The 26917-nt window shown below is 42.0% G+C and overlaps 1 pseudogene; it reads left to right on the top strand.

Annotated features, from left to right (window-relative positions):
- Positions 1-13779: 13779 nt before the first annotated feature.
- On the top strand, positions 13780-14624 carry LOC100987496 (small ribosomal subunit protein eS1-like; annotated as a pseudogene).
- Positions 14625-26917: the final 12293 nt, after the last annotated feature.

Below are 26917 nucleotides of genomic sequence, written 5' to 3'. Positions count from 1 at the left end.
CTAGTCACCTCAGATTTTCTAGTACATGGAAGAATCAAAAATGAAGGATGCAAAACAGCAAAGATGGTGGCCTGCCCCTCCCTATAGGAGCTCTGCCCCAGGGAAGTACAGAGCTGTTGCCAGCCTGAAAGCATCAGTAGAAGGCAGCTAGAGACCCTAGTCAGTAGGTCCCACCCAGTGAGGAGAAATGGGATCAGGGACCCACTTAAAAAAAAACAGCCTGGCCATGTTTTTGTAGAGCTGTGCTGTGCTGGGGGCCTGCTCCAGCCCCAAGTTGCCTTGGATTCTCCAAAGCCCAAAGGGTGGAATGACTAATTCCCCCAAACAGCAAAGATAGTGGCATTCCCTTCACTCTGGGAGCTCCATCCCATGGAAGTTTGAGTTCTATCAGAGGTAGCTGGAGACCCCAGTTGGGAGGTCCCACCTGCTGAGGAGGAATGGGATTGGAGACCTGCTTAAAAAAGCAGTCTGGCCACGTTTTCATGAAATAGCTTTGCTATGCTGGGGTCTGCTTCAGCTCCCGGTCACCTTGGACTCCCCAAAGCCTGAAGGCTAGATCAGCTAAGTAGCCCAAACAGCAAAGATGGCAGCTCACCCCTCCCCCTGGGATCTCTGTCTCAGGGAGGTATAATGCTGTTACTGGTGGCTGGCTGGAGTTCCAAGCCAGTGGGTCTTATCCTGTAATGTGTTGTGGAAGTGGGGCTTGTTGTCTGTCACTGCTCAGCCCCCTTGATTCAGCCTCTTTTCTGGGGGTACCTTGTTGGGGGGATAGTCTAACCTCCCAATTCACTGGAGTTGCAATTGTTTTTGCCAGGAAGCCCAGGTGTCTAAGCCTACCAGGTCTCTGCATGTGCCTCAGTGGCTGCTCTGCCAAGACTCCACGTAGCTCTGTATGTCAGACTGAAGGCCCTGGTGGAGTGAGTTCACGAGGGGATCTCCTGACCCAAGGGTTGCAAAGATCCTTCTCCATGGGAGATACATGGGTTCCCTGGGTCACTCATTCACTCACTGCTTCCCTGGGCGAGGGAGGTGCCCCTCATTCCATGTTGCTCCTGGGTGAGCCATTGTCCTGTCTTGCTTTTCTCCATTCTCTGTGGGTCAAGTTGTTTCCCTGATTAGTCCTAATTCATGTACCTGAATATTTCAGTTGAAGGTGCAATATTTACTTGCCCCTTCTGTTCCTCTCCATGAGAGTGGCACACACTAGCTGCTTCTAGATGGCCATCTTTGAGCTCAACTTTTAAATCCAATCATTTACTTGACTGTTCCATTTTGATGTGTTATATGCATCTCAAAGCAAATCTTTTGATTCCTTCCCCCTAAAGCTGATTCTTCCTGTAATCTTTCCCATTTCATAAAATGGTCCCACCATTACCCCATAGTTCAAGCCCCAGTCTAGGATTTGTCTCTGATTCCTCTTTATATCCCTCTGCATCTAGCAATTCTTGTCAGTTCATCCTCAAATCTATCCACTTCCCATCATCTCCACTGCTATCTCCCATTTCAAGTCATCATTACTTGTGGGCGATGTCAGTGCACACTCATGTCCCTCAGACCTTTCCATGTTGTTCCAGTCAACTTCCCACTGCCAGTACTTACATGTTGGTGCTTGAGGGCTGCTCTCCTCCAATCTTGAAAGGTCACTCTGCTTACCTGCTATTGGCTGGAAGTGCTGGGGAATTAGTACCCTCAGCCCCCTCTAGCAGCAACCTCAATCAAAGACTTTTGGAGTTGGTGTATAAATACCCCAGCTGCCTTGCCTTTCAGGTGGAACTAGTCTGAGGTGTATTTGGAACCCTTTTTCCAAATTTCTCTGCAGGACTAAGCTCTGGTCACTCACTATAGTAGACGGGTTAATAATACACTCTTCATTGCTTGCCTTCCCTTTCCTATAACACTTCCTCCCACTTCTGTCAAGGTGTTTCCTGCAATTCTTAAATACAGTTTGTCTCAGGGTTTGCTTCTGGGAGAACCCAAACTAAGATGCTAGTTTACTGAAATAGCCTATTATCCCCCTATAAATCTTTTCCTGCACATTAGCCAGACTGAAATTCTAAAAATGTAAAGTGGATCATACCGCCTCTGCTTGGTTCCCACTCAGCTTAAATTAATATCCCAAATCCCTAATATAGCTCAACATAGTACAGACTCTGGCCTCATTTCATATCATTCATTCCCTCTTTCATTTCACTGCAGTCACACTCAGTTATTTCCTATATCTTGAACTTACCAACTCGCTCCTGTCTAAGGTCATTTGTACTTGTTCCTTCTGCCTGGCACATTCGAACTCCAGAACCTCAGGGTTTGAGCTCCCTTTTAAAATTTCAATCCTAGATCAAATATCACCTCCTCTGATAAGTCACTCTAAAGTAGCTGAAACCTCCCTCTATTACAACTGTTTGTATTTATCTTGATATCTATGTATTTATTTATTGTTTGCCTTACCCTTCTATAGGACCCCTGCTATATTATAACAGCAACCTTGTGTGTCTTGTCCTCATTTTGTCCTCAGCACCCAGAACAGCAACAGGTCTTGGCACTTAGCAGGTGATTTATATATATATGTTTACTTATTTATTGAATGAATTAATATAAGGTATAATTATCTTTAATTATGTCAAAGGATTGTCTGTATATTAATACTTATCCTTTGCATTATTATAATTATTTTATTTGCAACTTATTTAATTGATAAAAATAAAATTAAATGATCACTATTAATGAAGAGATTTATCTACAAAATAATTATTGTGTCAGAGATGTGCCAGGTACCGTACCAGACGTTAAAGATACAAGATGAAAAAGATATTCTCTGCTCTTTCATGGAGTAACTGGTGATTTAATTGAAAATAGAAAACTGAAAGAGTAGGTTGTCTTATGTGTTATGACAACAACAACAATGACTGCCCTCTGAGGGTGGTTTTCAGTTTTCCCAAGCACATCCACATCACTACGGTAGTTGACCCTCATAACGGTGCTGTAGGTGGGCCCATTCTTTTTTTTAATTATTATACTTTAAGTTTTAGGGTACATGTGTACAATGTGCAGGTTAGTTACATATGTATACATGTGCCATGTTGGCGTGCTGCACCCATTAACTCGTCATTTAACATTAGGTATATCTCCTAATGCTATCCCTCCCCCCTCCCCCCACCCCACAACAGTCCCCGGTGTGTGATGTTCCCCTTCCTGTGTCCATGTGTTCTCATTGTTCAATTCCCACCTATGAGTGAGAACATGCGGTGTTTGGTTTTTTGTCCTTGTGCTAGTTTGCTGAGAATGATGGTTTCCAGCTTCATCCATGTCCCTACAAAGGACATGAACTCATCATTTTTTATGGCTGCATAGTATTCCATGGTATATATGTGCCACATTTTCTTAATCCAGTCTATCATTGATGGGCATTTGGCTTGGTTCCAAGTCTTTGCTATCGTGAATAGTACCGCAATAAACATACGTGTGCATGTGTCTTTATAGCAGCATGATTTATAATCCTTTGGGTATATACCCAGTAATGGGATGGTTGGGTCAAATGGTATTTCTAGTTCTAGATCCCTGAGGAATCGCCACACTGACTTCCACAATGGTTGAACTAGTTTACAGTCCCACCAACAGTGTAAAAGTGTTCCTATTTCTCCACATCCTCTCCAGCACCTGTTGTTTCCTGACTTTTTAATGATCGCCATTCTAACTGGTGTGAGATGGTATCTCATTACGGTTTTGATTCTTCAAGTGAGGAAACAAAAGCTTAAAGAGGTGAAGGGTTTTGCCAAAGCTCATGCAGCTTGCAAGAGACAGCAGAGGGACTGTAATGAGATTTGGGAATTTCAGAAGCTTGTGTTCTTTCCACTGCCTCCTACAGTGTCTCCTACCCCCCAACAGCCTGGAGACAGAGCAGATGCCCATCATGTGCTTGCTGATGGGAGGAAGGATGGTGGGTAACACCATAGAGAACATCCTCCACGTGGGAGATCCCTGGGTGGCTTGACCAACAGACACTGCCAGCCACTGCTGCTGCTGCTGACAGTCCAGAATTAGTTACTCTGGGAGGCAATGGGATTTTTGTAAAGCAAATTTACTATTGGGAATAAATATTTGATGCAGGTGAACACCTGCTAAATAGATATTATGTTTTAATATATTGTTAGCTGAATCCACCAAAGAAATACACTGGTTAAATAAATAATATGTATAATCTGCTAATGTGCGTTGGTGCCTAGTGCAGTAAGCCAATCTTAAACTAACATCTATTAAAAGAATCAACCTGTTGAAGACAGAGACATACTCTATGGCAAATTGAGGACAGGGAATTAATAGTTTTCTTCTTAGTTATAAATAATAGATTAATCATTGTTTTACAAAGTTAATTCCATAATTCTGTATTAGTCTCTCTACCCCCTGCATAGAGAAAGTCTTGCCACATGTTTTCCTGGGTTAAGAATGCAGTATTTTTGTGAATCAAGCAATGTGTACTGCAAGGCAGGGATAAAATGAGGGGAGTGTGGAGGAAAAGCACCAGGGAAGAAGTCAGAGTGAGAGTAGAAAGGGAATCTTGCTTGCTAATGTGAGAGTTGGAGGTAAGAATGGGCAAGTGGGTTTCATTCTCTTTTTGAGGGATGTGATGCCACAGTGGAAAGCCAGTGTTCCATCCAGAAAGGAGCCTGGACTGGCAGGTTCCATGCTGCTCTCATGCTTCACCATCACAAACCTCACCTGAAAGAAAAGAAGACCCAGGACTGATCTGGGCGGAATCTTGCTTTCATTTAATGTTATAAAATATTTACTAAGTAATATAGAATCCAAGTGCCATTGAACTCAGAGGACTGAATCTAGTTCTACCCTCTGGAGTCCAGAGAGGTATAGGGATTTTCCTTAAGTCCCACAGAGCCAGGCCTTGAATTGATTTCATCTTCCTGTCACGCTCCTTCTTTCACATCACCTTCTCCGTTGCTTTGCAGCCCTTGTCTGTTCTCAGCTGTCTTTGTGTAGCATGTGGTCCCAGGGGGGCCAGGGAAAGTCCCCTCCTCAGGTCTGGCTGTAATTGTACGCACTAAGGCAGAGAAAGAATTGCAGCCTCTCCCACAGAAAACAGCATAAGATGGACAGAGTGTGTTACCCGGCACGATGTTGGAGCATTCCATTCCTATACTGCCAAGTGTAGAGCTCTTCTGTTTTTTTTGTCCATAAGCCTTAATTTCTCAAAAGGGACTCTCTTATCAATACTTGGGGATGTAGTAACTCACTGTCACTAAAACTTAGAAATGAGAGAAATAAGAATGCCCTCCAAAAGGCTAACTGGTGGAATCAGCACGCCATGCCACCAGGCACACCATGTTTCCCACGGGAGTTCAAAGCCAAGGATCCCTCTGCTGCTCCCTTTCCATCCTCACCTCTCCTTGCTCCAGCCTCACCGAAAATCTTTGATTTTGCTCTCCCTGTCTGGGACATGGTCCTTCCTCTGCTGAGATACTCCCACACTCCTTCTTGCACCTGCTCCCATTTTGACTTCCTGACCCCTTTTCTTGATTGTGTCCCATGCGGCTCTGCAATGGAAACTGTGGTTCTCTGCCTAGATGTCCTCCTTAGGGTCAGCACACTCATTCCCTGCTGCTGGTAATGTCAACACCTGCTGAAGCTGTCACTGAGATTTGTGCTAGGTCGCTGGGAACTGCCTCCCTAATGTCCTGTCCCTCCACAGAGGGTGGCCCACAACCCATGACTGGTTGACTTGGGGGTCCAAAGGCTCAGTGGCCTTGCCTCAGCAGGGTCTCTGCAGGGCCATCAGCTCCAGAGCTCTCTATAGGCTTTGCAGGAGCCTTGGTTTTAGCCTCATTGTGGACCAGCTTCTCCCTGCCTTGTCCCACCTTCTTCAATTTCTTACTGGTGTATCTCCTGGAAAAATCTCCATTCAATTTTCTTTACACATTTCTCCATCTTAGTGTGTTTCCTAGAAAGCCAAGTTACGGTGATTGTACCAGGAGTGGCCCTGGGAGAAAGACTCTAAAATAGAATCTTGGTGATCCACTTATCAGTCCTCTGTCAACGAGGTCCTCAACACTGGTGGTAGGTGGAGTAAGGAGAGCTCCTGGTGTGTGTAGCAGTGCAATTGTTAAGACTGAGATAAGATGCTAGTAAAAGTAGATGCACTGGCTTATGCAATACCTTGGGCACTGTAGAAGTTTGAGGCAAATGTTGACTGTGGAATTGGGTGACAGCCACTGAATGCCATTGATCCATTGAAGAGAGATTATGTCAGGATCAGAATGGGATTAATCACCAATTCTAGGCAAAGTCTGAAAGCCAGAGGACCTCCTTGGCAGCATTTAAGGAAACTCTAATTCCTTGCAGTAGGGTCACAAAGAATGGAAAATCAGTCCTGGCACTAAATTGTAGGGATAGCTGCTTCAGAGAAAGGTGAATTCTGGCCCTGGTAGGAGTCTTATACCAAAGTCAGGGTCTTAATAGAGTACGAGTGGGAACTTCAGACTTGGGATGGGGATGTCTGAATAGATGCAGTTGAGACCCCTGAATGTAGACTTCTCTGAAGTCACTGGGCCTACAGATGTGGCCCACTCCCCCTTGTTACCAGATTCTGATCATATGGAGGCTTCCATTAAGGAGAGTATCTTATGAAATGATGTTTGCTCCCTCAGAATCTACCTCTGTATACTCTGCTAGCAATCAGACCAATAAGGGCCACATCCCAGCACAGCTTGATCGAATGAGCTGGGCCTGCTGAGAAGGAGAGGGACTGTATGCTGCAGGAGTTGGCTATAATGCACCCAGGAACGTGATGGATCAGAAAATAAGTTGGTTAAAGATGTGTTTATTTAGATGTGGGAGCCCTCTGAGGGCTGTCTCAATTTTAGTGCTCCCTGTTGGATTGACTGAGGCCTCAGCTGCAAGTGCATTGCTGGCCAGCTTCTTTGTTTGCGCAATCTGCCTTTCTCACTTCTTCATAGGCCCTTCAACCCTCTGTAGGCTACTTTCAGAACAACTTTCTAATGTTCCTCTTCCCTGCAGTCTGTTTCCAGATACTCTCCTGTGTGCTTGTTATGAACTGAATTGTGTCCCTTCAAAATTAATGTGTTGAAACCCTAGTCTCCAGTGTGACTATGTTTGGAGATAGGGTGTTTTTTATGGAGGTAAATATGGTTAAGTGAGGTCATAAAGATGAGGCTCTAATTCTATAGGGATTTGTGTTCTGGGAAGAAGAAGAAGAAGAAGTAACACAGAGCTCTTTTTCCATGAACGCAGAGAAAAGGTTATATGAGGACACAGAGAGAAAGTATCATATGCAAGCCAGAAAGACCAGCCTCACCAGAAACCAACCCTGCTGGTACCTTGATCTTAGACTCCTAGCCTCCAAAATTGTGAGAAATAAATTTCTGTTGTTTAAGCCACCTACTCTGTGGCATTTTGTTATGGCAGCCCCAGCAGACTAATACAGTGCTCCTAGTTCCATTCTATACTTCATGTGTTGTAGCACTTGCCATCATACTTCTTTACTCTTCTGATTTGAACTTTGGAACATAGTAGCTGCTCAGTTAGTAATTGTTGAGTGAATGGTGAATGAATGTGACTTAAAGACACAGAATGGTTCTCAGGTCAGAGTAAAATATGATGGAAATAATGACTATATCTAAATACAGAAGGGGGCTGGTCAGCCCCAGAATAACAATAAAAAGCCTATCTTAGGCTGGGTGCAGTGGTTCATACCTGTAATCCCAGCACTTTGGGAGGCTGAGGCAGGTGGATCACTTGAAATCAGGAGTTTGAGACCAGCCTGGCCATGATGGCAAAACCCTGTCTCTACCAAAAATACAAAAATTAGCTGGGTGTGGTGGTACATGCCTGTAGTCCCAGCTACTTAGGAGGCTGAGGCACGAAAATTGCTTGAACGTAGGAGGCAGAGGTTGCAGTGAGACAAGGTTACACAACTGCACTTCAGCCTAGGTGACAGAGTGAGACTCTATCTCAAAAAAAAAAAAAAAAAAAGTAAATTTTAGAACAGTGCCCATCCAAGTAGCATTCAGAAGAGAGGTGTTTTAGCCATGAAAGTTTGGTTATTTTGGTCCCATGATCATGGCCATGTTTAAAGTGAAAATGTGAGGAAGAGTTGTAGCCAGTAGATCTTCAGCATTTTCTTTTTTTTTTTTTTTTTGAGACGGAGTCTCGCTCTGCTGCCCAGGCTAGAGTGCAGTGACATGATCTCTGCTCACTGCAAGCTCTGCCTCCCGAGTTCATGCCATTCTCCTGCCTCAGCCTCCCAAGTAGCTGGGGCTACAGGCGCCCGCCACCACGCCTGGCTAATTTTTTTGCATTTTTAGTAGAGACGGGGTTGCACAGTGTTTGCCAGGATGGTCTCGATCTCCTGACCTCGTGATCCACCCGCCTCGGCCTCCCAAAGTGCTGGGATTGCAGGCATAAGCCACTGTGCCTGGCTGATTTTCAGCATTTTCAATCATATGGGTAAGACCGTGCTGTGGAGGCAAGTGCCCCAGAGGCTCCCTTAGCCTGCTGCCATTGTACATTTGATCTACCTGCCATCCTCCCCTTATCCTGCTTGAAGACTCTCCAGATAACACCAGCTGGGGTTTGGTTTCTCACATAGGCTTGTTGACAGGTGATGAGAACTGGAGTATTCAAGTCCATGGAACAGGTATAATTTCCTCTTGTAAGTGAATTAATTTTAATTCTGATTTTGTACATCAGTCCTGCTTTATGTGAGCCTGACCCTGAGAGATGCAACTGCTGTCACTGTGCTGACAAGTCACGTTTCTGACCCTACGAGACCCAGGGCCAGAGAGTGGATTGTAGGTGAATTCACTAAAGTAATGATGCATCCTCCCTCTCCTCCCCATGTTGACTACAGGGATCCTGTCAGCTTTTTTTCCAGGGCACGTCCTGACCTCATCATGTGCTGAGAATCTATTCTCTACTTTGGGATTTTTGTGAACAGTAGGGCTAGTACTGGGCGGTCAACTTCTTTTTTACTTCTAATATTAACTATTACCTGATGCTGGGCACATAATCATTATTCAATGAAGAGGAGATGAATTAAATGTCCCTGTGGCATAGGGGGACCCTTGGGACAAGACAGTTCTTCCGTCAGGGTGATGAGTGAGGAGGTCTCTGGGGCCTGTGGACTGCAGTGCGCCCCCTGCAGGATTTCACAGAGGGTCTGGAATGCTTACTGCACTCTCAGGGACCCTTGGAGGGCTCTTCAGGTCTACAGGTGGGATGTGAGCCACAATTTGAGAAATAGTGGTCAGAACCAAATTTGTTTATGACCTGGAATAAAGCTATTTGTATCTTTTAAAAAATCTATAACCTGGAATAAAGCTATTTGTATCCTTTAAAAAATCCTTTTTATCTGTAATGTATATAGGATTTCTCCCATTTTACTCCAGGAGAAACTGGATGGTTCAGCGTACCATCACCATGAACATTCTCAAAACATCCTCGATAGCAAGTAACTGTTTTCTACTCTGAGCGTATGGAGAATTCCACATTGTAATCCCCATCCTAGCAGATGGATGGTATTGTGTCACACAGTTGCAGCAGACTAGTCATATTGATCCAATCAACGTACGGATGTTATAGTTCATGGATTTTAAAATATACATTTTTTCACATTTATCATCTTTGAAACTGGGATACAACTTATCATTGATATGTCATAGTTTAAATCAGAAATACGTTTTTTCTTAATATTACACATAATTATGTTTCATATAATTGATGGTATCTTAGATTAGATAAATAGAATAAAATAATCTATAGCATTTTTGGTTGAGGAGAAGCAACTAGAATGCCTTTTTCTAATTTTTCTCCATTATACATGAAATCTTTTGCACTATTGGGAGGAAGATAATTGTCTGAAAGGAAGAAACACCTCCCAAAATAAAATTAAGAGGAAGACCAGCACTACTCAAGGATATGGGGTGCTGGCCTTGTTGCTGACCCTCCACTGGCCAAGGAATGCCAACACTGTGCTTACCTGGCTGTTCTTCTCTGGGTATCACCTTGGATCTTTTCCTCCCTTCTCTAAATTATAAAATGTTACCTCTCTTGTCTCCCAGTCCCTCAGAATCAGTGAATCTGAGTGATAATTCTATGAGGACCTTCCATAGCACTGAATCAAAATGACTTCATGCTTTATCCTTTTCTCTTCCTTCGCCTGTATCTTGTGCATTTTAACAGTGAGTAATTGGAGTCATAATGCCTCAGTCCACAAGAGAAACTTTCACGGTAGAAATTATGGTATCTGTGACAAGCTGGTTGAAGTCATGTTTTAAGTTTATAGTTCCCTAAAACTCACACTACTTAGTAGGGCAGCTACAATTTTTATACTACTTGGCAGTTTACAAAACAGACATTGAAAACATTTTCTTATGAGAGCCTCACTAAAAGTCTCTGAAGAAGGTGAGGCAGACTTTATCACCATTGTTTAGATGAAGAAGCAGATGTCCGGAGAAATGAAGCACATTAGTCAGGAAACTCAGTTGATTCGTGGAGAAAGCAGGACCACATTCTAGGTATGATTCTGGAGGCATTGTTCCTCTTTTTTGGAAAGAGACCCCTGTTTACAACCTCTTCCCTTGCCTATAAGTAGATGAGCTTCAAAGAAGGTGAAATTATTCAAGACCTGGTAGATTATGTCAGAGGTGTTGGTCTTTTCTCTGGGAGTTCTGAGAAGTCATTGAAAGATTTTTAAGCAGGAGAAAAAGATGAACAGATTATTGTTTGTTTACTTGTTAAAGAGCTATCTGGGTGCAGAGGGGAGAATGAATTGTAGGAAGGTAGGAATGGAAACATTTAGGATGCTATTTCAGTAGTTTAGGGAAGAAATGGTGGTGTGTGGTCCAGGAAGATGACAGTGGATGGGAGAGAGATGGAGGAAATTCTGGGATGATGGCAGCTGAAGCATGTATCCTACAGCCTTTTTACCCTAGCTCAAATCCAACTACCAGCTGAAGGTCTGTGCTCCATAGGAGTCTGGGAGTAGTGCTCAGCCTTCTGGCCAAGATAGGAGCCTTGAGATAAGGGAAAGCCCTGGAGCAAAACTTAGTTATTGCAGGGAGCTTGAGCCATGGAGATCCATGGCCGACGTGGTCCTAGGAATACCTGTTGGCCACCCTGTTCCTGAAGACCTGAGGTAAGACTGCAGCATGGATGGGGTTCTCCTACCCCTGAGAGCTGTGGTCTTTATTCTTGAGGAGATAGAGAGCAGAGAGACTTCCTCCAGAGGTTTCATCTGGGGAGAGGTAATCTGCCACCTGGGTTGGTCCCTAGGGTCAGAGGCTGTTGTGCTTTTCAATGTTCCCAAATTCATTGCCACTCTTGATCGCTTAACCTTGGTCCCAAGAAAGAGCAGAATCAAGAGTTCACAAAGGAAAATTCAGTGCCTCGAGGGGTTCTCAATAGCCACAGAGAGCAATGACAGCACTCAGACAGGTAACTCCTTTGATATGAGACTTGCTGGGGAAAGGGAGGGCAAGAAGAAAAGAAAAGAGGAGAAAAAAAGAACATAAGGAAGAATAGTGAGGGTATACCCTAAAATGGGGATGCTGTGGTAAATCTGCCCTCTGATCACCAAGGCAGAGGTATGATCCATGAGAATGCAGTCTCTCATAGGAGTGTTCTCACAGTGAGGCACCGTAGTTATCTTTCCTGAGACATAAAAGGAAAAGTAGAACTAGCATCTACTGAGCAACTACTATGCTGGACATGCTCTTTAACACTCATTCTCTCATTTAATTTTCTTCAATAATCTCATTATATAAGGAAAGCAAAACTCAGAAAGGTTGAGAAAGTTCCCCCAAGATCACACAGTTGGAAAGCAACAGGGTTAAACGAATCTGTGCAAATCTGAAGCCCTTGCTTTTCCTGCTGTACCACAGAGCATCTGTACTAGAGGCGGCTGGCAGCAGATTTAGACACTGATCCACATGACTTTATTTGTATTTTCACTGGGCTTTTGTTATCTCAGGACATTCAAAGATTTACACTCTCTCTTCTATCAGAGTTAAGTACACACTGCCAGCTTGACCTTTCAATCTGGGCTGCTCTTTGCTTCTCCCAAGTTACCAGCCAGCTCAGATAAAGGGAGAAAAATGAACTATTATTCTTTCTGGAAGTTGAATGGCTGCTTCCCTCTAAATATCTAGAAAGCCAATCTCCTGTGAATTAAACTCTTTCATCAGCTATTAGCTGGATCCTAAATCATTGATAAGAGGGAAAATCCCTCAATTCATTGATTGACATCTTGAGAGTTTATCAACTCTAAATAATAAAAGCAGCAACATCTGAGAAAATGGTCAGCATTTATTCAATCTAAGAGAAGAATCAGTTCTTGTTTTCAACTTAGAAAAATACCTCATATTCTCAGAATTAAGTGACATTTCTTCTAACTTTATTTCATATATATATATATACATACATATATACATAAAAGCAACACCAACAGCATCTCTTGCATATAAAGCACACTGTATTATGTGCTGAAGACTCAGTAAAGTAGTAGGTTAAATTCTAGATTTCTCAGGATCCTCTACATTTTAAATGTTCACTTTGTGGTCCTCCTCAATGCAATTGTTGAAATTTTATCAATTTTTTTTACATTTTGGAGACTGGTTATTATAGGGATATCCTTATAGGTCTCCTTAAGGACTTGGTGATTATCGTAGAGTGACTGAGCATGCATAATGTGCACTAGGCAATTCATTTTTTTTCTTTTTTTTTCTTCTTCTTTTTTTTTTTTTTTTTTTGAGAGAGTCTTGCCCTATTGCTCAGGCTGGAGTGCAAACATGATCTCGGCTCACTGCAACCTCTGCCTCCTGAGTTCAAGCAATTCCAAGTGATTCTCCAGCCTAAGCCTCTTGAGTAGCTGGGACTACAGGCGTGCACCACCATACTTGGATAAGTTTTGTATTTTTATTAGAGATGGGGTTTCACCATGTTGGTCAGGCTGGTCTCAAACTCCTGACCTCTAGTGATCCACCCGCCTTGGCCTCCCAAAGGGGAGATTGCTGGGATGACAGGGATGAGCCACTGCACCCGACCTGCACTAGGCAAATCAATGAAATTCAGCAAACATTTAGGGAATGATGGTTAGCCATCTGTGTGTTATGCCCCAAAGTTAAAGAGGAAAATACTACGTTGCTGCTCTTTGCTTACAGCTCTACAGTGGGCAAACAGATAAAGAAATAAAAGCTGAGCTTGTAAGCAAAGATGGAAGACTGGGCATATAGATTATATGTAGATGTATCTCCTCTTTCTGCAAGATCCTTTAAAATAATAATAAAAAGTTATCTCTCTATATTGAAGAGAATGAGAAATTTCAGCAAATTTCTTGAAGAAAGAAAATAGGTGAAATGGTGATACCTGGTGAAGTAGAGGAAAGGAGGGGCTACTACTAAGGAGAAAACCTGTGTTATGTCAACTTAAGTTCAGAGCTAAAAGGAGGCATAGGAACTGAAGACATCAGGCATAATGGAGGGTGAAGTGGTATGTGGGGTTATAAACAGAGGCAATAATTGGAACTATAAATGGGACAGTCAACATCTCCCTCACTCCCCACACTGGAGAGTAACATCGCGGCATTTCACCCCCTCAACTTATGCAAACAAACAAGCAAAACCACACAAAATGTGAGGATTATCTTTAAGGAAATGAAATGAACTGTATGGCAGACCAATAAAGGAAGTTCAACATCTGACTAATAGGAATCCTACAAAAAGAAAGTAGAGCCATTTTGGCTTTCTGAGCAGCACCATGGTGGTTGGTAAGAACCAGCATCTTACTAAAGATGGCAAAAAGGGAGCCAAGAAGAAGGTGGTTGATCCATTTTCTAAGAAAGATTGCTATGATGTGAAAGCACCTGCTATGTTTAATATAAGAAATATTGGAAGGACACTAGTCACCAGGACCCAAGACACCAAAATTGTATCTGATAGCCTCAAGGGTCATATGAAGTGAGTCATGCTGATTTTCAGAATGATGAAGTTGTATTTAGAAAATTCAAGATGATTACTGAAGATGTTCAGGGCAAAAACTGCCTGACTAACTTCCATGGCATGGATCTTACCCATGACACAATGTGTTCCATGGTCAAAAAATGGCAGACAATGATTGAAGCTCATGTCGATGTCAAGACTAATGATGGCTACTTCTTTAATCTGTTCTGTGTTGGTTTTACTGAAAAATGCAACAATCAGATATGGAAAACCACTTATGTTCAACACCAACAGGTCCGATAAATCCAGAAGAAGATTTGGAAATCATGACCGGAGAGGTGCAGACAAATAACTTGAAAGAAGTCGTCAATAAATTGATTCAATAATTGAAGCAATAAATTGCTTCATCCAGACAGCATTGGAAGAGACATAGAAAAGTCTTGCCAATCTACTTATCCTCCCCATGATGTCTTTGTTAGGGAAGTAAAATTGCTCAAGAAGCCTGAGTTTGAATTGAGAAGACTCATGGAGTTTCATGGGGAAGGTAGTAGTTTGGGAAAAGCTACTGGGGATGAGACAGTTGATAAAGTTAAACGAGCTGATTGATATGAACTACCAGTCCAAAATGTGTTTAAAGTTCAGACTTACAGTAGTAGCAAATAAAAAGTCCTATTAGTGTAAAAAAAGAAAGTAGAGAAAATAGAGGAGAGAAAATTGTCAAAGAAATAATAGAAGCAAATTCCTAGAGCCCAAGAGGGAAGTTTCCATATTGAAAGAGCCCACCACATTTCCAATGTAACAAATACAAAATGACTCAAACCTTGATGGCTCATCATGAAATGTAACACTCAAGGATGAAATTCCTAAAGGCTTCCAAGAAGAAAACAAACAAAAATAGAGTGTCCACAAAGAAACAATACACAGGCTGGCATTGGACTTAGCAGTAGCTAAGATGTTGGTAGATCATGTTGGTAGACCATGTAGAAATGTCAACAAGTTTTTGAGGGAAAAAAAAGTTAACCTAAAGTTCTACACCTAGACTAATAGTCAAATATGAGGGTAGAATTATTTTTGGATTGAGACTAGAAAATTTTATCTCCCATGCACCTTTGTTAGGAAGTTGCTTGAGAATGTACTACATCTAAATGAAGAAGTAAACTAAGAGAATGAAATGAGATCCAGGATATGGAGGATCCAACCCAGGAAAGTGACAAAATCCAACAAGTAGTCCTGGAGTCTGGCTCAGGAGATTGGACTGGGACAGGTCTGTTAGGGGAAGAGTTGCAACTGTATAGTATGATTGAGAATTTTTTTATTTTTAGCGTCTTTTCCAGTGCATTAGCGGTTTAGCTGGAACCCAGAAGTCAGTATTGACACGTAGAGTTATTTTATTATTTAAATTGCATTCTAATTCATATTGTGATTTCTTTGTTATTTAGATGGTGTATTTCTTATTTTCTAAACTTATGGGGCTTCTAGTAATCTTTTTCTTATTGATTTCTGGCTTAATTGCATTGTGGTTAAAGACACTTGGTTTGATTTCTATCCTTTGGAATTTGTTGAGATTTGCTTTATGGTGCAGCATATAGTAAATTTTTTTAAAGTGTTCTGAGTGTGCTTGAAAAGAATGTGTAATTTGCAGTTTCTGGGTGCAGTGTTCTAAATATGTCAATTAGGATAGGTTTGTTACATGTTATTCAAATTTTCTGTATCCTTACTGATTTTTGCCTGCTTGTTTTATCAATTTCTGAGGGACGTGTATTTAAATCTCCCACTGTTTTTATAGATTTGTTTACTTTCTTAGTAGTTCAGTCAGATTTTGCTTCATTTGTTTTGAAACTACATTATTAAGTACATAAAAATTTTAAAGTGTTATGTCTTCCTGGTAAATTAAGCCTTTTATCATAATGAAGTATTCTCTTAATCTCTAGTAAAAGGCTTTTTGCCTTTAGCTCTATGATAGAACTTATCAGCCTTCTTCAAGGTAGCTTTTGTATGGCATATTTTTTGTTTTGTTTTCTTTTTTTTTTTTTTTTTTTTACCGTCAGCCTCTCTGTTTCCAGTTCTACATGTATCTCTTGTGAAGAGCACATGGTTGTGTTTTGTTTTTATGTCCAGGTGGATAATCTTCGCTTTTAATTGGAGCACTGGGTCTACATACATTTAATATAGCCATTGATTCATGTGGGTTTAAATCTCTCATATTACTCTGTTTCTTTTAGATTGATTTTTCAAAAAGCATTTCCCTCTTCTATTAGTTTTGAAGTTATATACTTTTATTATTCTTTCATTGATTACCTAAGAGATGACAACTTTGACTTATCACAGTTCACCATCAGTTGGCACTTTTACCCTCTCCCCAGAAAATGCAAAGATCTAAGGTACTTAAACTCCATTTACCCCCTTCTGACTTATATGCCATTGTTGTCATGTATTTTAGCTTATGCATATTTTAAACTCCAATGACATATTTAATGTTGGTTTATATAGCCAACTCTACACACATATTTTCCTTTTTCATTTCTTTCCACATCTGTGTCATTTCTTCTGGAATAATTTTTCTCCCACTTGAAACACTCATGTTAATGTTTTCTTTAAGGCAGATCTGGATGTGACAAACTCTTTTGGTTTTGTTTGTCTGAAAATGCTTTTATTCTAAATTCACTTTTGTGTGCTGCCTCCAGTGAGAATTTTCATTTGCTTCTTTGAGGCACCTGGGGGCCTGAGCAATCAGGGTCACCTTAATCCTATTTCAGTGGTTGAGTAGATTGGAAGTTGAGCTGGTCACTGCAAAGGCTGGTACACCCCTGGTTCACCCTCACAGCATTTCAAGGTACCAAACAAAAACAGGAGGAGTTTATTAGGTTTTCCTCATAAATTTTGTCCCTTTACTACCTGGAGGCTTTCAAAAATTCTGAAATTAGAAAATATACCTAAGGGAAAGATGTTGGTCTCACTTCTCTGTATTTCCAATCTTCTACGTATTGGCTTGGTGATTTTTCACTATCCTCTTAGCTCTCCAGTATTTTCAGATGACTTCTTCCCATCTTTTTCCCTCAGCTCCTTTGTCCCTCTCTCTTTCTCCCCTCCCTCTTTTCCTTCTTTTCTTCTTTCCCTCCTTTCTTTATTCTCCCTTCCTTCCTTCCCTCTCTTTCCTCTTCTCCCTTATTCCCTCCTTTCTCCTTTCCCCCCTTCTTTGCTTTTTCATTCTTTCCCTCCCTCTTTTCATCCTTTCTCTCTTCCTTTTTTTTTGTGAGAAAAGTTTTGGTGCATAAAGGAGGGTTTTTCAAGTTAACTGAAAAATTTTCTCACATGTACAAAACCTAATTTTCCAGGAATGTTCTATAATAGAAGCAACCTAAAACACACTGATGTTTTTGTAGAGATCATTTCAATGTAATGAAGACTGCTTGAGCTCCAAATGTTTGTCAGCACTGTGCTAGGCACAATTGCTGCCTTGAGGAACTTATGGTCTTGTAAGTGTGACAAACCCATAGGAGATAAGTACATATAACAGAATGATTGTTGACAAGACATCTATTTTGTGGTATTGAATGATTCTCTATAGAGAAATATTCATCCCTGAAACAGAGAAGTCCAGGCACTGAAAACCATTTATAACAGGAAGCAGAGTTTTATTATGCAGAATACAGCAAAGTCCTGATGCTCACATGATGCACATGAAGAGACTTTCTAAATTTTCTTTCAGAACATTCTCATTTATCTTTCCAGGATCCTCATCTTTCTTATGAGAAAAAAGAGAATAAATCTCTTATTTTAAAACTGATTTCATCTAAATAGTTTAAGATGGATCTTTTCAAAATACAGAATCAGAGCCATAGGATGACAGATGTGTACCTATCTGTGGGATCAAACACTCGATATCTTTCCCGTAGTCAGAGGGCCTGATCCTGCTGGCCCAGCTTCAAGACCAAAGTCCAACCCAGATTAAGAGGTGGAAGAGCAAGTTTCAAGTCCCAGCCCTGACATTTACTGGATCTATGACCTTGGGCAAGTCATCTGTGTGACACCCCTTCCCCCACTTGACAGGTAGGAGATATTCAATAAATGTTGAACCAAGCATCTTTGTCTCATTTTCTGTACCTGAAAAATGTGAGTAGATGCTGTTGTGAGAATATAGTAAATGAGATAACGCAGGTGACAAGCCTTTGTTAATGGTAAAGGACAATACAGATTGGGGAGGATTGACTGGCACACATATGTGGTCATGTCAATGCTGAGTTGATTTTCTTATCCCCAAACTGGATATAAGATTCATGGTTAAAGTACGGCTGTTTTTTTTTTTTTTTTTTTTTTTTTTTTGTGGGAGGTGGTTAACCTCAACGAGGTTCATGCTGTTTTTTGATGACAGGATATTGGAGGAAATAGGATACTCTTTAGAGTCAAATGAGAGGAGTGGAAAACAAATCATCTCCACTGGCAATGCTAGTGAGGTCTAATGAAAAACAAGGGCTGTCTTTTATCCAATGATCATATTTTCTTCCTGAGCATAACCTAATTGTATTATTGAATGTTCTGGAGCCCTCCTCACTTATTAAACTATTATAATCCTTTACTTATGGGTTTCAAGATATCATTATGGTCTCCTCCCCCTAATGAAATGAAAGGTTTTAACTGAGTTAGCCCATCAACAGTCCCTGATGAAGCCTGACAGATCTCTTTTTGGACTAAATAGCCTTGATAACAATAATGCCAGGGCCACATTCTTTCTCTAAACTCACTTTCCTGAGCTAAGCGAGTGATCAGAAAGCATTTATGATATCTTCAGAGTCAGAATGGAATTAGTACACCTATGGGTCCACCTCCTAGAGACCTGTACAGAATCTAACACTCTTGAAAACTTCCTTGTGTGGACTGAACTGCAAGACTCGGCCTTCTGAGTGGGTGGGTGTTGAGGGTCTGATCTGAAGACAGGCAGGAGGGAGAAGACAGAGCAGCCCCTTCTTGGAGTTCCCCTGGGAGACGTACACAGATGGTTGCTACACTATGCAGTTGGTGGGCATGAAAGTCCCTTTTGTGAAGGGAAGGTCCTGATTTTGGTCACTTATTGGAGTGTCTGGCAGAAGTGGCCATTAATCAGAGTCAGCTTCTTAATCTGGCTGGTAAAGCTGATAGATTTCCAAATCTTGGGTCAGGAGAGGGCAAACTGGGGTGGGTGGCACTTAAATGCACAAAGTGATGAGGTCACAGATGGATTTTGAGGGTGGACATGGCAAAAGTGGGGGCTGGAGCAAGAAAGCCCAGCAGGCAGGTGCTGTTAAGGTGCTAGAGGGTGGCAGGAGCGATTGTTGAGTCTACCATCTGGGCTTCTCCTTCCAAAATTCACTCCCCTTCCACAGATGCCAATGCTTCTCAGAGGTTTATAGAACCAAAAAGAACCTGCACTCCAACTGTTGATGATACCGATGAAGTGTCCTTCATTTTCTGTTGAATGAATATGGTCATTTTTCTTTAACAGAATATAAAGACTTGTTTTATTAAGCACGTTCTATCTTTCAGACATCCCGCTAAAGTTTTATATGCATTATTGTCTTTTATATTTATTACAGTCCCTTTGAGTTAATTTACTATTTGTAGATAAGGAAACGGAGGCTCAGAATGGTTGAGTAACTTGCCCTCTGTCACACATCTCATTTCTACTCAACACAATAAAAAGGCCCATTATTCATGTATTCAGTCCATGAATTCTCCTTGAGATGCTTACTATATGGAAGCCACAAATTACTAGAAGCTCACCACCCTGTTTCTTTTGGACTTGGCTTCATTTCTTTGTAATTTGCTCAGCTAACCTAAAAGCTCCTGGACAAATCCTTAATAATATTATTTTGAAAAGCCTCCAGGGAAGAAAGTTTTTTCAGTTTTCTTGGTAACTTAAGATTCCCATAACTTCTAGGGATTTCTTAAGGGCTAACCTATGAGCATTTTGCTACAGTTGAAACCAATTCCTCATGATAAGCGGAGAACAGCCAGAGCTGGAGGGAAATCTTTGAGAACAACCTGTCCTTGGAGGAAGGTAGATGTTGTTAGCAATGAGCTGGAGCCACAGGGTCAAAGGATACTAGAGCTAACTGGAACTTCAACAGACAACACGACTCTAACTCCCCCACTTTCCAGGAAAGAAAATGAGCTGGGGGAGAATGAACCTTTCCCCCAAATCACTGAGCTATGTCATGGCAGAGCTAGAACCAGTGTTTTGGGCTGCTTATTTCCAGGGAGGCAGAATACGTGGGAGAAATAGCCAGAGCTTTGAAGGCAGGCAGGTCAGGATTCAAACCCTTGTTCTGCATTTCCTAGCTGTGGAATTGGGCAGGCTTTTCAATTGTATATATTTTGTGCCTTGGTTTATTCATCTGTGAAGTGGGCCTGGTAAATGAGATAATGTACGTGAGTCCCTGTGGCACAGCAGGGACTCAATTAATATTTCTTTCCCTACTCAGGACCCAATCTTTTTATTGACTGTATTCGTTAATGTACAAATCACACCAAAACGTAGTGACTTGAAACAACAATGATCGTTTACTTTCTCTAACAATTGCTGTCGGTCAGGAATTTGGGAGGGGCTTGGTTGGGTGGTTCTGGCTTGAGAGTCTCTCATGAGGTTGCAGTCAGATGTCAGCTGTGACTTGACTGAAGAGGGAACATTCAACATTAAGAAGTCTCATTCCTTAATGGCAAATTGGTGCTGGCTGTTGGCAGTGGGGCAGCGGGTGGAGGGAGGTGTCTCAGCTCTTGTCACATGGGCCTCTCTATAGGACTGCCTGAGTAACCTCACAACATGGTGTCTGAATTCCCCTGGAGTGAGTGATCCGAGAGACCAAGGTGAAATCTGCAATGCCATTTGTGATTTATCCTTGAAATTCACATACTTCTGCTATATTCTATTGGCCACACAGGGCCAATCCTGATTCACAGGGTGAAGGGACCATACAGGGCACAAATATCAGGAGAAGAGGATCACTGGTGGCCAGCTGACATACTACCCCACAAATGAGGGCCTATTCCTCAACTCACAATCATGCAAGGGTGTTATGTCCCCACTTGACTTCCTGTGTCTTGAGTGTTGTTAATATTTTCAAAAGTCACCCATAGATCCTCAAGGAAGACAAGGACTGTACCCTCCTGAGCGTGTTCTGGAGTTCTGGGAACACTGCTTATAATTAGCCAAGCAATAATTCCCACCACTGAGCTGACTCCAAGGCTCATCTGCTTGCTTCTCTGGAGGTTTTTAAATAGACAGGGATGTGTTAGTGACATAGTACATTATCTGTCTGTTACCATTTTGGCAGGCAACGTAGAAACGTGACTTTTTAAAGGAAGAGTTAATCAGTGTTAAGGCAGCTCCAAAGGCACAGGCATGCAGCAGTGCTACAGCCTGCCTGGGAATGCTGGGGCTGCAGAACACCAGGGCCCTAACGTCATGCCCTTTGACTGTCCCCTGGGCATGACCTGGAAGCAGAGCTGGATGAGACACTGCTGGAGCTCCTGGTGCCCTGGCTCAGCTGGGCTCATTACTACTGACATCTTCCCACTTCCTCTTCACTTGGAAAGCATTGAATCTGCTCCCAAATTCAGCATCATTCCCAAGGAGGAAGCCTGTGAAGTGCGATTCTTGCTTATTTGCTGATGACTTTCAAATCTGTATGTCTACTCCGCCCCCCCACCAAATCTATCTCTTGAGCTCTAAACTACTCACTGCTCATTTTCATTTGGATGTCCTACAAGCATGTTGAAAGCTGAACTCATAATTTTCTTCTCACCCAAATTTCCAAATCCTCCTGTGTTTTCTACCTCAGTAAATGACACCACCATTCTTTCCATTGCCTAAGCCAGAAACCTAAATTGTATGACATGATGATTAAGAGGGAAGGATAAGAGGATTGGAGCTTTTGTGCCTGTCCTGAATCTCAGCTCTGCCATTTATAAACTGGTGGTCTTTGGAAATTTGCTTCGCTTAATGTCTCAGTTTCTTCTTTTGTGGAAATGGAGATAATAATAGAAATAATCAAAGAAAATGGTTAGGAGAATTAAAAAAGGAAGATGCTTGGCACCTTTGAGCAGGAACTCAAAAAGTGCTCTACAAATCATTAGACTCTTTGGATTCTATCTCCTAAATATTTCCTGAATTCACTCACTTCCTTATATTTGCCATCCCCAGCCTCAGGCACCATCATTGCTCAGCTGTACAATTGCTTCTTGATAAGAAGAATCTGCAGCCAAAGAGATAGTTCAAAAGTACAGACATGGGGGATGTTACATCCCAGCTCAGCTCACACATCCCCTTGTTCTTAGGATTTGAAACAAATTCTTTACATGGCCCAAAGGGCTCTGTGGGCTTTGACCCTACTTCCTCTCCAGCCTCACACCCTTTCCTTTTACTGACCTTCTTTCATTTCCTCTGATGGAGAATGCTAGCTCTTACCTTCAGGCCTCACACTAGCTCTTTCCTCTTCAAAGAAAAATTCCCCCTGTTGAGCCCTTTCTCAGCATTCACTGTAGATCTTATTGTTGAGAAAGAAAGGGGGAGGCAGGTAGAGGTGAATCAGATAAAGATGTTTATCGCTTCCTTTCACACTACTCCTAGGCCTTCTTAGTTGATTTTTGACTCTTAGGTTTCTCAGTTGTCTGAACGGCTGTGGATGGAGGATTCTTTAGGTCCGATCTTGCGTTTTCCTGGATGTACCCTGTGACACCTCTGACCCTGCCCCCTCTGCCCGGCTCTCATTCCTTTTCATCCTTTAATCTCGGCTAAAGATCACCTTTTGGGAAACAGGTTCAGATCTGCTGGTCTTGGCCAGGCTCCTCTCATCTCCTACCTCAGTCTTGCTGGTTATTCTTTCCTCACCTCCTCCCTCAGTATTGATGGTTATCCTCTCCTTACCTCTTCCCTCAGTCTTGCTGGCTATCCTCTCCTCGCCTTCTCCCTCAGTCTTGCTGTTTATTCTCTTCTCATCTCCTCCCTTAGTCTTGTGACTAATCTTCACTCACCTCCTCCCTCAGTCTTGCTGTTTATTCTCCACTCATCTTCTCCTTCAATCAATAAGGCTTTGCTGAAATGACTTGGTCATCCACAGCTCAGGCTTACCTCTATGTCTTCTGTGGCTATGTAGTGACTGGTGCTTAATAAACATGTGTTGAATTAATACATGAATGGGTTGCTACAACTTTTCAAGTCTATATGCTATGAATATCCAAAGGGCTACCAACGCTGCCTCTTTCTAATATTTTACTCTTATTTAAGAAGTGGGTACACAAATCAAATTCTTAGCTTGAGTGTGTTTGACAATTCCCTGAAAAAAAAATGACATCCAGAATTCCTGTTTTTCACCCAGCAAATATTTTTTGAGCATTTCGTATGTACCAGGAGATACTGAAGATGTAAAGTTGAATATGACATAGTCTCAGGCTTCCTATTGTCACAGAGTTTTCAGTCAATAATTAAATGAGGTATTGGGCAAACATTTGTTAAATGAATGAATAAATGATGAATAAAAGTATTTAATCTTAAAAACAAAACATTTTAACTTTATAATTGTTTAAAGACAACTGAATGTGTGTTGCTATTGTGCAGTTGGAAACCTATATTCAAATTCATTCATTCATTTATTCATTCATTCAAATTATAGTTATTGAGCATCTGTTACATTTTGAGTACATGAATATCTACTGGTTTCTGGATTTGAGCCATTAACCCCGCCCAAACTGGAAAAATATTATGGGCCCTTCAAGACCAAATGAAATGTCAACAAAAAAGAGCTATTTGCAATGCAAATGTGAAGTCACCAGTCTTTGTAATAAACAGGCCGGGGGGGGGGGGGGGGTGGGAAAAACCCTGCAAGCTTCTTGGGAGATCAGGCTTAGTAGTTTTGATGAATTACAAAAGCAGTGAAAATCTGGGAACTTCTAATTTGTTTGTCTTCATATCTAAGGTCAACGGCATCAATCTGTACTTGGGCAGGCCTGCCAGATCATTAGGTCTATCTGTAAACCAACCAGTTTCTGCCTGTAGGTCAGTGATTCTTAGCCTTTTATAGGACACACACCCTTTGGAGGATCTGCTGAAAGCAACAAATCCTCTCCCAGGAAAATGTAGGCTCTTATTGTCTCAAGAGCTGGAAATCTCCATTTGCGTCACTTTTAATCACAGCCCTTCTCTCTGCAGGAACCTGCAGTTTCCTCAAGGGGCTGAGCTAGAAGTTAATTTGAGGGATTCTCCATTCGCACTGACTCCATCTTACCATAGGTTCTTTCCTCAGTGGTGTTAAGAGAACTTGCAGTATGCATTTCCTCCAGTTCTTTGGTGGGGGAGGACTGTCTTAGAATGACGTGGTTAGATGTCAGCCCACCCTATGTGGTCATTGTCTTAATCAAATCAACCAAACCCTAGCTGTCCCACCCTTCATCCTAGACAGATACTGTGGATGTGCCAGGAATGGGTCAGAGGCACACAGGCATGTCACTGTTTATTAAAAACCCTGATTGCTCTGTGCCTGATTTGTATCTGAGCCCTCCTGATGTCTTCTGTCCCTGAAATCCCTAGGAATTTTCCGGCCTGACTCAAAATGCATGGTAGCTTCGGTGACATGCTGTTCCTGGCAGACACTCTGACACCTCACTCCAGGTGGGAGGACCTCAGGCCAGGGCTGGCAAAGAGCCACTACCAGCTGGAGCTGCCAAGGTCAAGGCCGGTGAACATGCCCACCCGGACTCTGCCAGCCCTAGGCTTTCACAATTCACCATTTTAGCTTCCCAGGGTTTGACAAAAACCCAGCTTTTACACTGCAAGCGTTGCATGAAACTGCCTGTTTGAAATATATTAGCAGCTGCTGTCATATCCAGCTGGCAGGGCGCCAGAGAAGGAAATTAAACTGCACTTCCCCAGCCTTCCCTACCTCCTGTTAACCAATCGATTCTGTTCAGTGTGCGCCTGAGAGTGCTAAGTCTTGCCACTTGCCAGGACCATGGTGCTTGGAGTTCTCGGTGAATTCAGATGCCCATTGAGCCTCTGCCAACTCACTGATGGGCCCAGAGAGTCTAACATTATCCCATGGAGAAGGATCCTAGCCTGCCCAGTGTTGGACCCTGAAGTGAGAGGGGCCTATGGAGAGACAAAGAAGGGATGTGGTTGCCCACATCCCAATTGGACTTTTCAATGACAGGGAGGAAATAATTTATAAAAGTCAGAGAAGTGATATGTGATATATGCCAACAGCTTAAGAAATCAGCATGTGAGTAAAAAATTATGGTTCTATCTATTCTATAACAATAAAACTAAAATCTTTCATTGAGAGAAAAATAACAAGTATATTAAGTGTCTTCTTATGGAGACTCCTACTACTACCATGCCCAAGGAATCCGTCCCTCTTTTCCCAACCATTTTACCCAGGTCTGCTGGAGGCCACAGTGGCATGGAAGGCCCCTCCTGGCCACTAGTTTACCACTAGGGGAGACAGCAGCCATACACATTATGCCTGCAACACAGAATGTGATAAACACTTGCTTAAGAGAAGAAGTATTTACACTGAACACAGGGGCACAGCTCACACCCATCCATTTGTCCAGCAGACTTTTACTGAGCTCTTACCATGTTCCCAGAACGATTATTGCATTTGGGATTCAAAGATGAAAACAAACACGTAGTCTCTACCCTCAAGGAGTTTATAGTTAGTATGGAGATAAGAAAAGAATACAACTTTTGTAGAGAAAGACTTGGGTTCAAGTCCAAGCTATGCTTTTTAGCAGCTGAATAACCTTGGGCAAGTCACTTTTTTATTCTCAGCCTCCATTTCCTCATTAACAAAATGGAGGAGTATGAGAAAAACCTCAAAGGGGTGGTGAGGATGAAATGAGATTAGGCATGTGTGAGGTTTTGTAAGAAAGTGGTAAAGCACTGGATAAATGGGAGTTATCTTGGCCCTCCGGTGGGTTGAGAGCTTGGCAGGCTGATGGAGGTCTCCTGGCTTGGACATCTCTCTCTGTAAGACCTGACTACTTCCTCTGCTGGGATCTGGGGATCCTGCAATCTCAGGGCTGCAGGGAGGAAGCCTGGGCATACCACCCATTTCTCTGCCTGCTGGACATGTCTTTTGGGGAATAGGACCCCCTATCTATACAGCCAACCTAATTCTCCTTGTTAAAACATCTAGAACCCTGGGAGGGTCCTACCAAGATGTGGTGTAAAACCTGCTGAGAATCTGGCCTCTTATTTATTTATTATTTTTAACTTTTATTCTGGAAAATTTCAAATATATACAAAGGTAGAGAAAATAGTGTAATGAACTCCTATGTACCCATCCTGTAATGCCAACAATTATCAATACATATGAAAAATTGTTTCACCCATAACCCCACTACTCGTCCTGTACCTTGGATTATTTTAAAAGAAAGCATTTTAGAAAACATAATTACATAAGAGTGTTATTGCACCTAAAATTAAAAAAATTCTTTATACTATCAAATATTTTGTCAAAGTTTACTTTTCCCTGATTGTCTTATAAATGGTTTTATGAGGCATATTTTAAAAAATCAGAACATGAATAAGGTCCACACAATGTATTTTGTTGCTATTTTGGCACGTGTGTACGCTGATGGAATGATCTGGTAGGGAGGAGAAAGCTGTAGATGCAGGAAAGTGAGAGGATAATTCAGGATTAAAGTGCTCTTGAATATGGCGGGTCCAGAGCACAAGTGGAGAAGCTGACTTTAGAGAGGAGTGGAGATACTTTTCCAACTAAACAAAGGAGGAGACAGGGTATGCAGCTTTAGAGGCGGGCAGATGGGAAGGTGGGGCAATTCTTATCTGATGGCTTTTATTTTCTCAATAAAGTATGATGAAAATAAGAGAATTGATTTGACCTGATAAGAGTGAGAGGACTACTCAGAACCATCTTCATTTGATAAATAAAGAAAGCAAGGGCCAGAGAAAAGATCTGCCCAAG

This window comes from Pan paniscus, chromosome 1 (assembly GCF_029289425.2).
Source record: "Pan paniscus chromosome 1, NHGRI_mPanPan1-v2.0_pri, whole genome shotgun sequence".
NCBI lineage: Eukaryota > Metazoa > Chordata > Mammalia > Primates > Hominidae > Pan > Pan paniscus.
The sequence above is the reverse complement of the archived record's forward strand: the minus strand, read 5'-3'. Positions and strand labels throughout refer to the sequence as shown.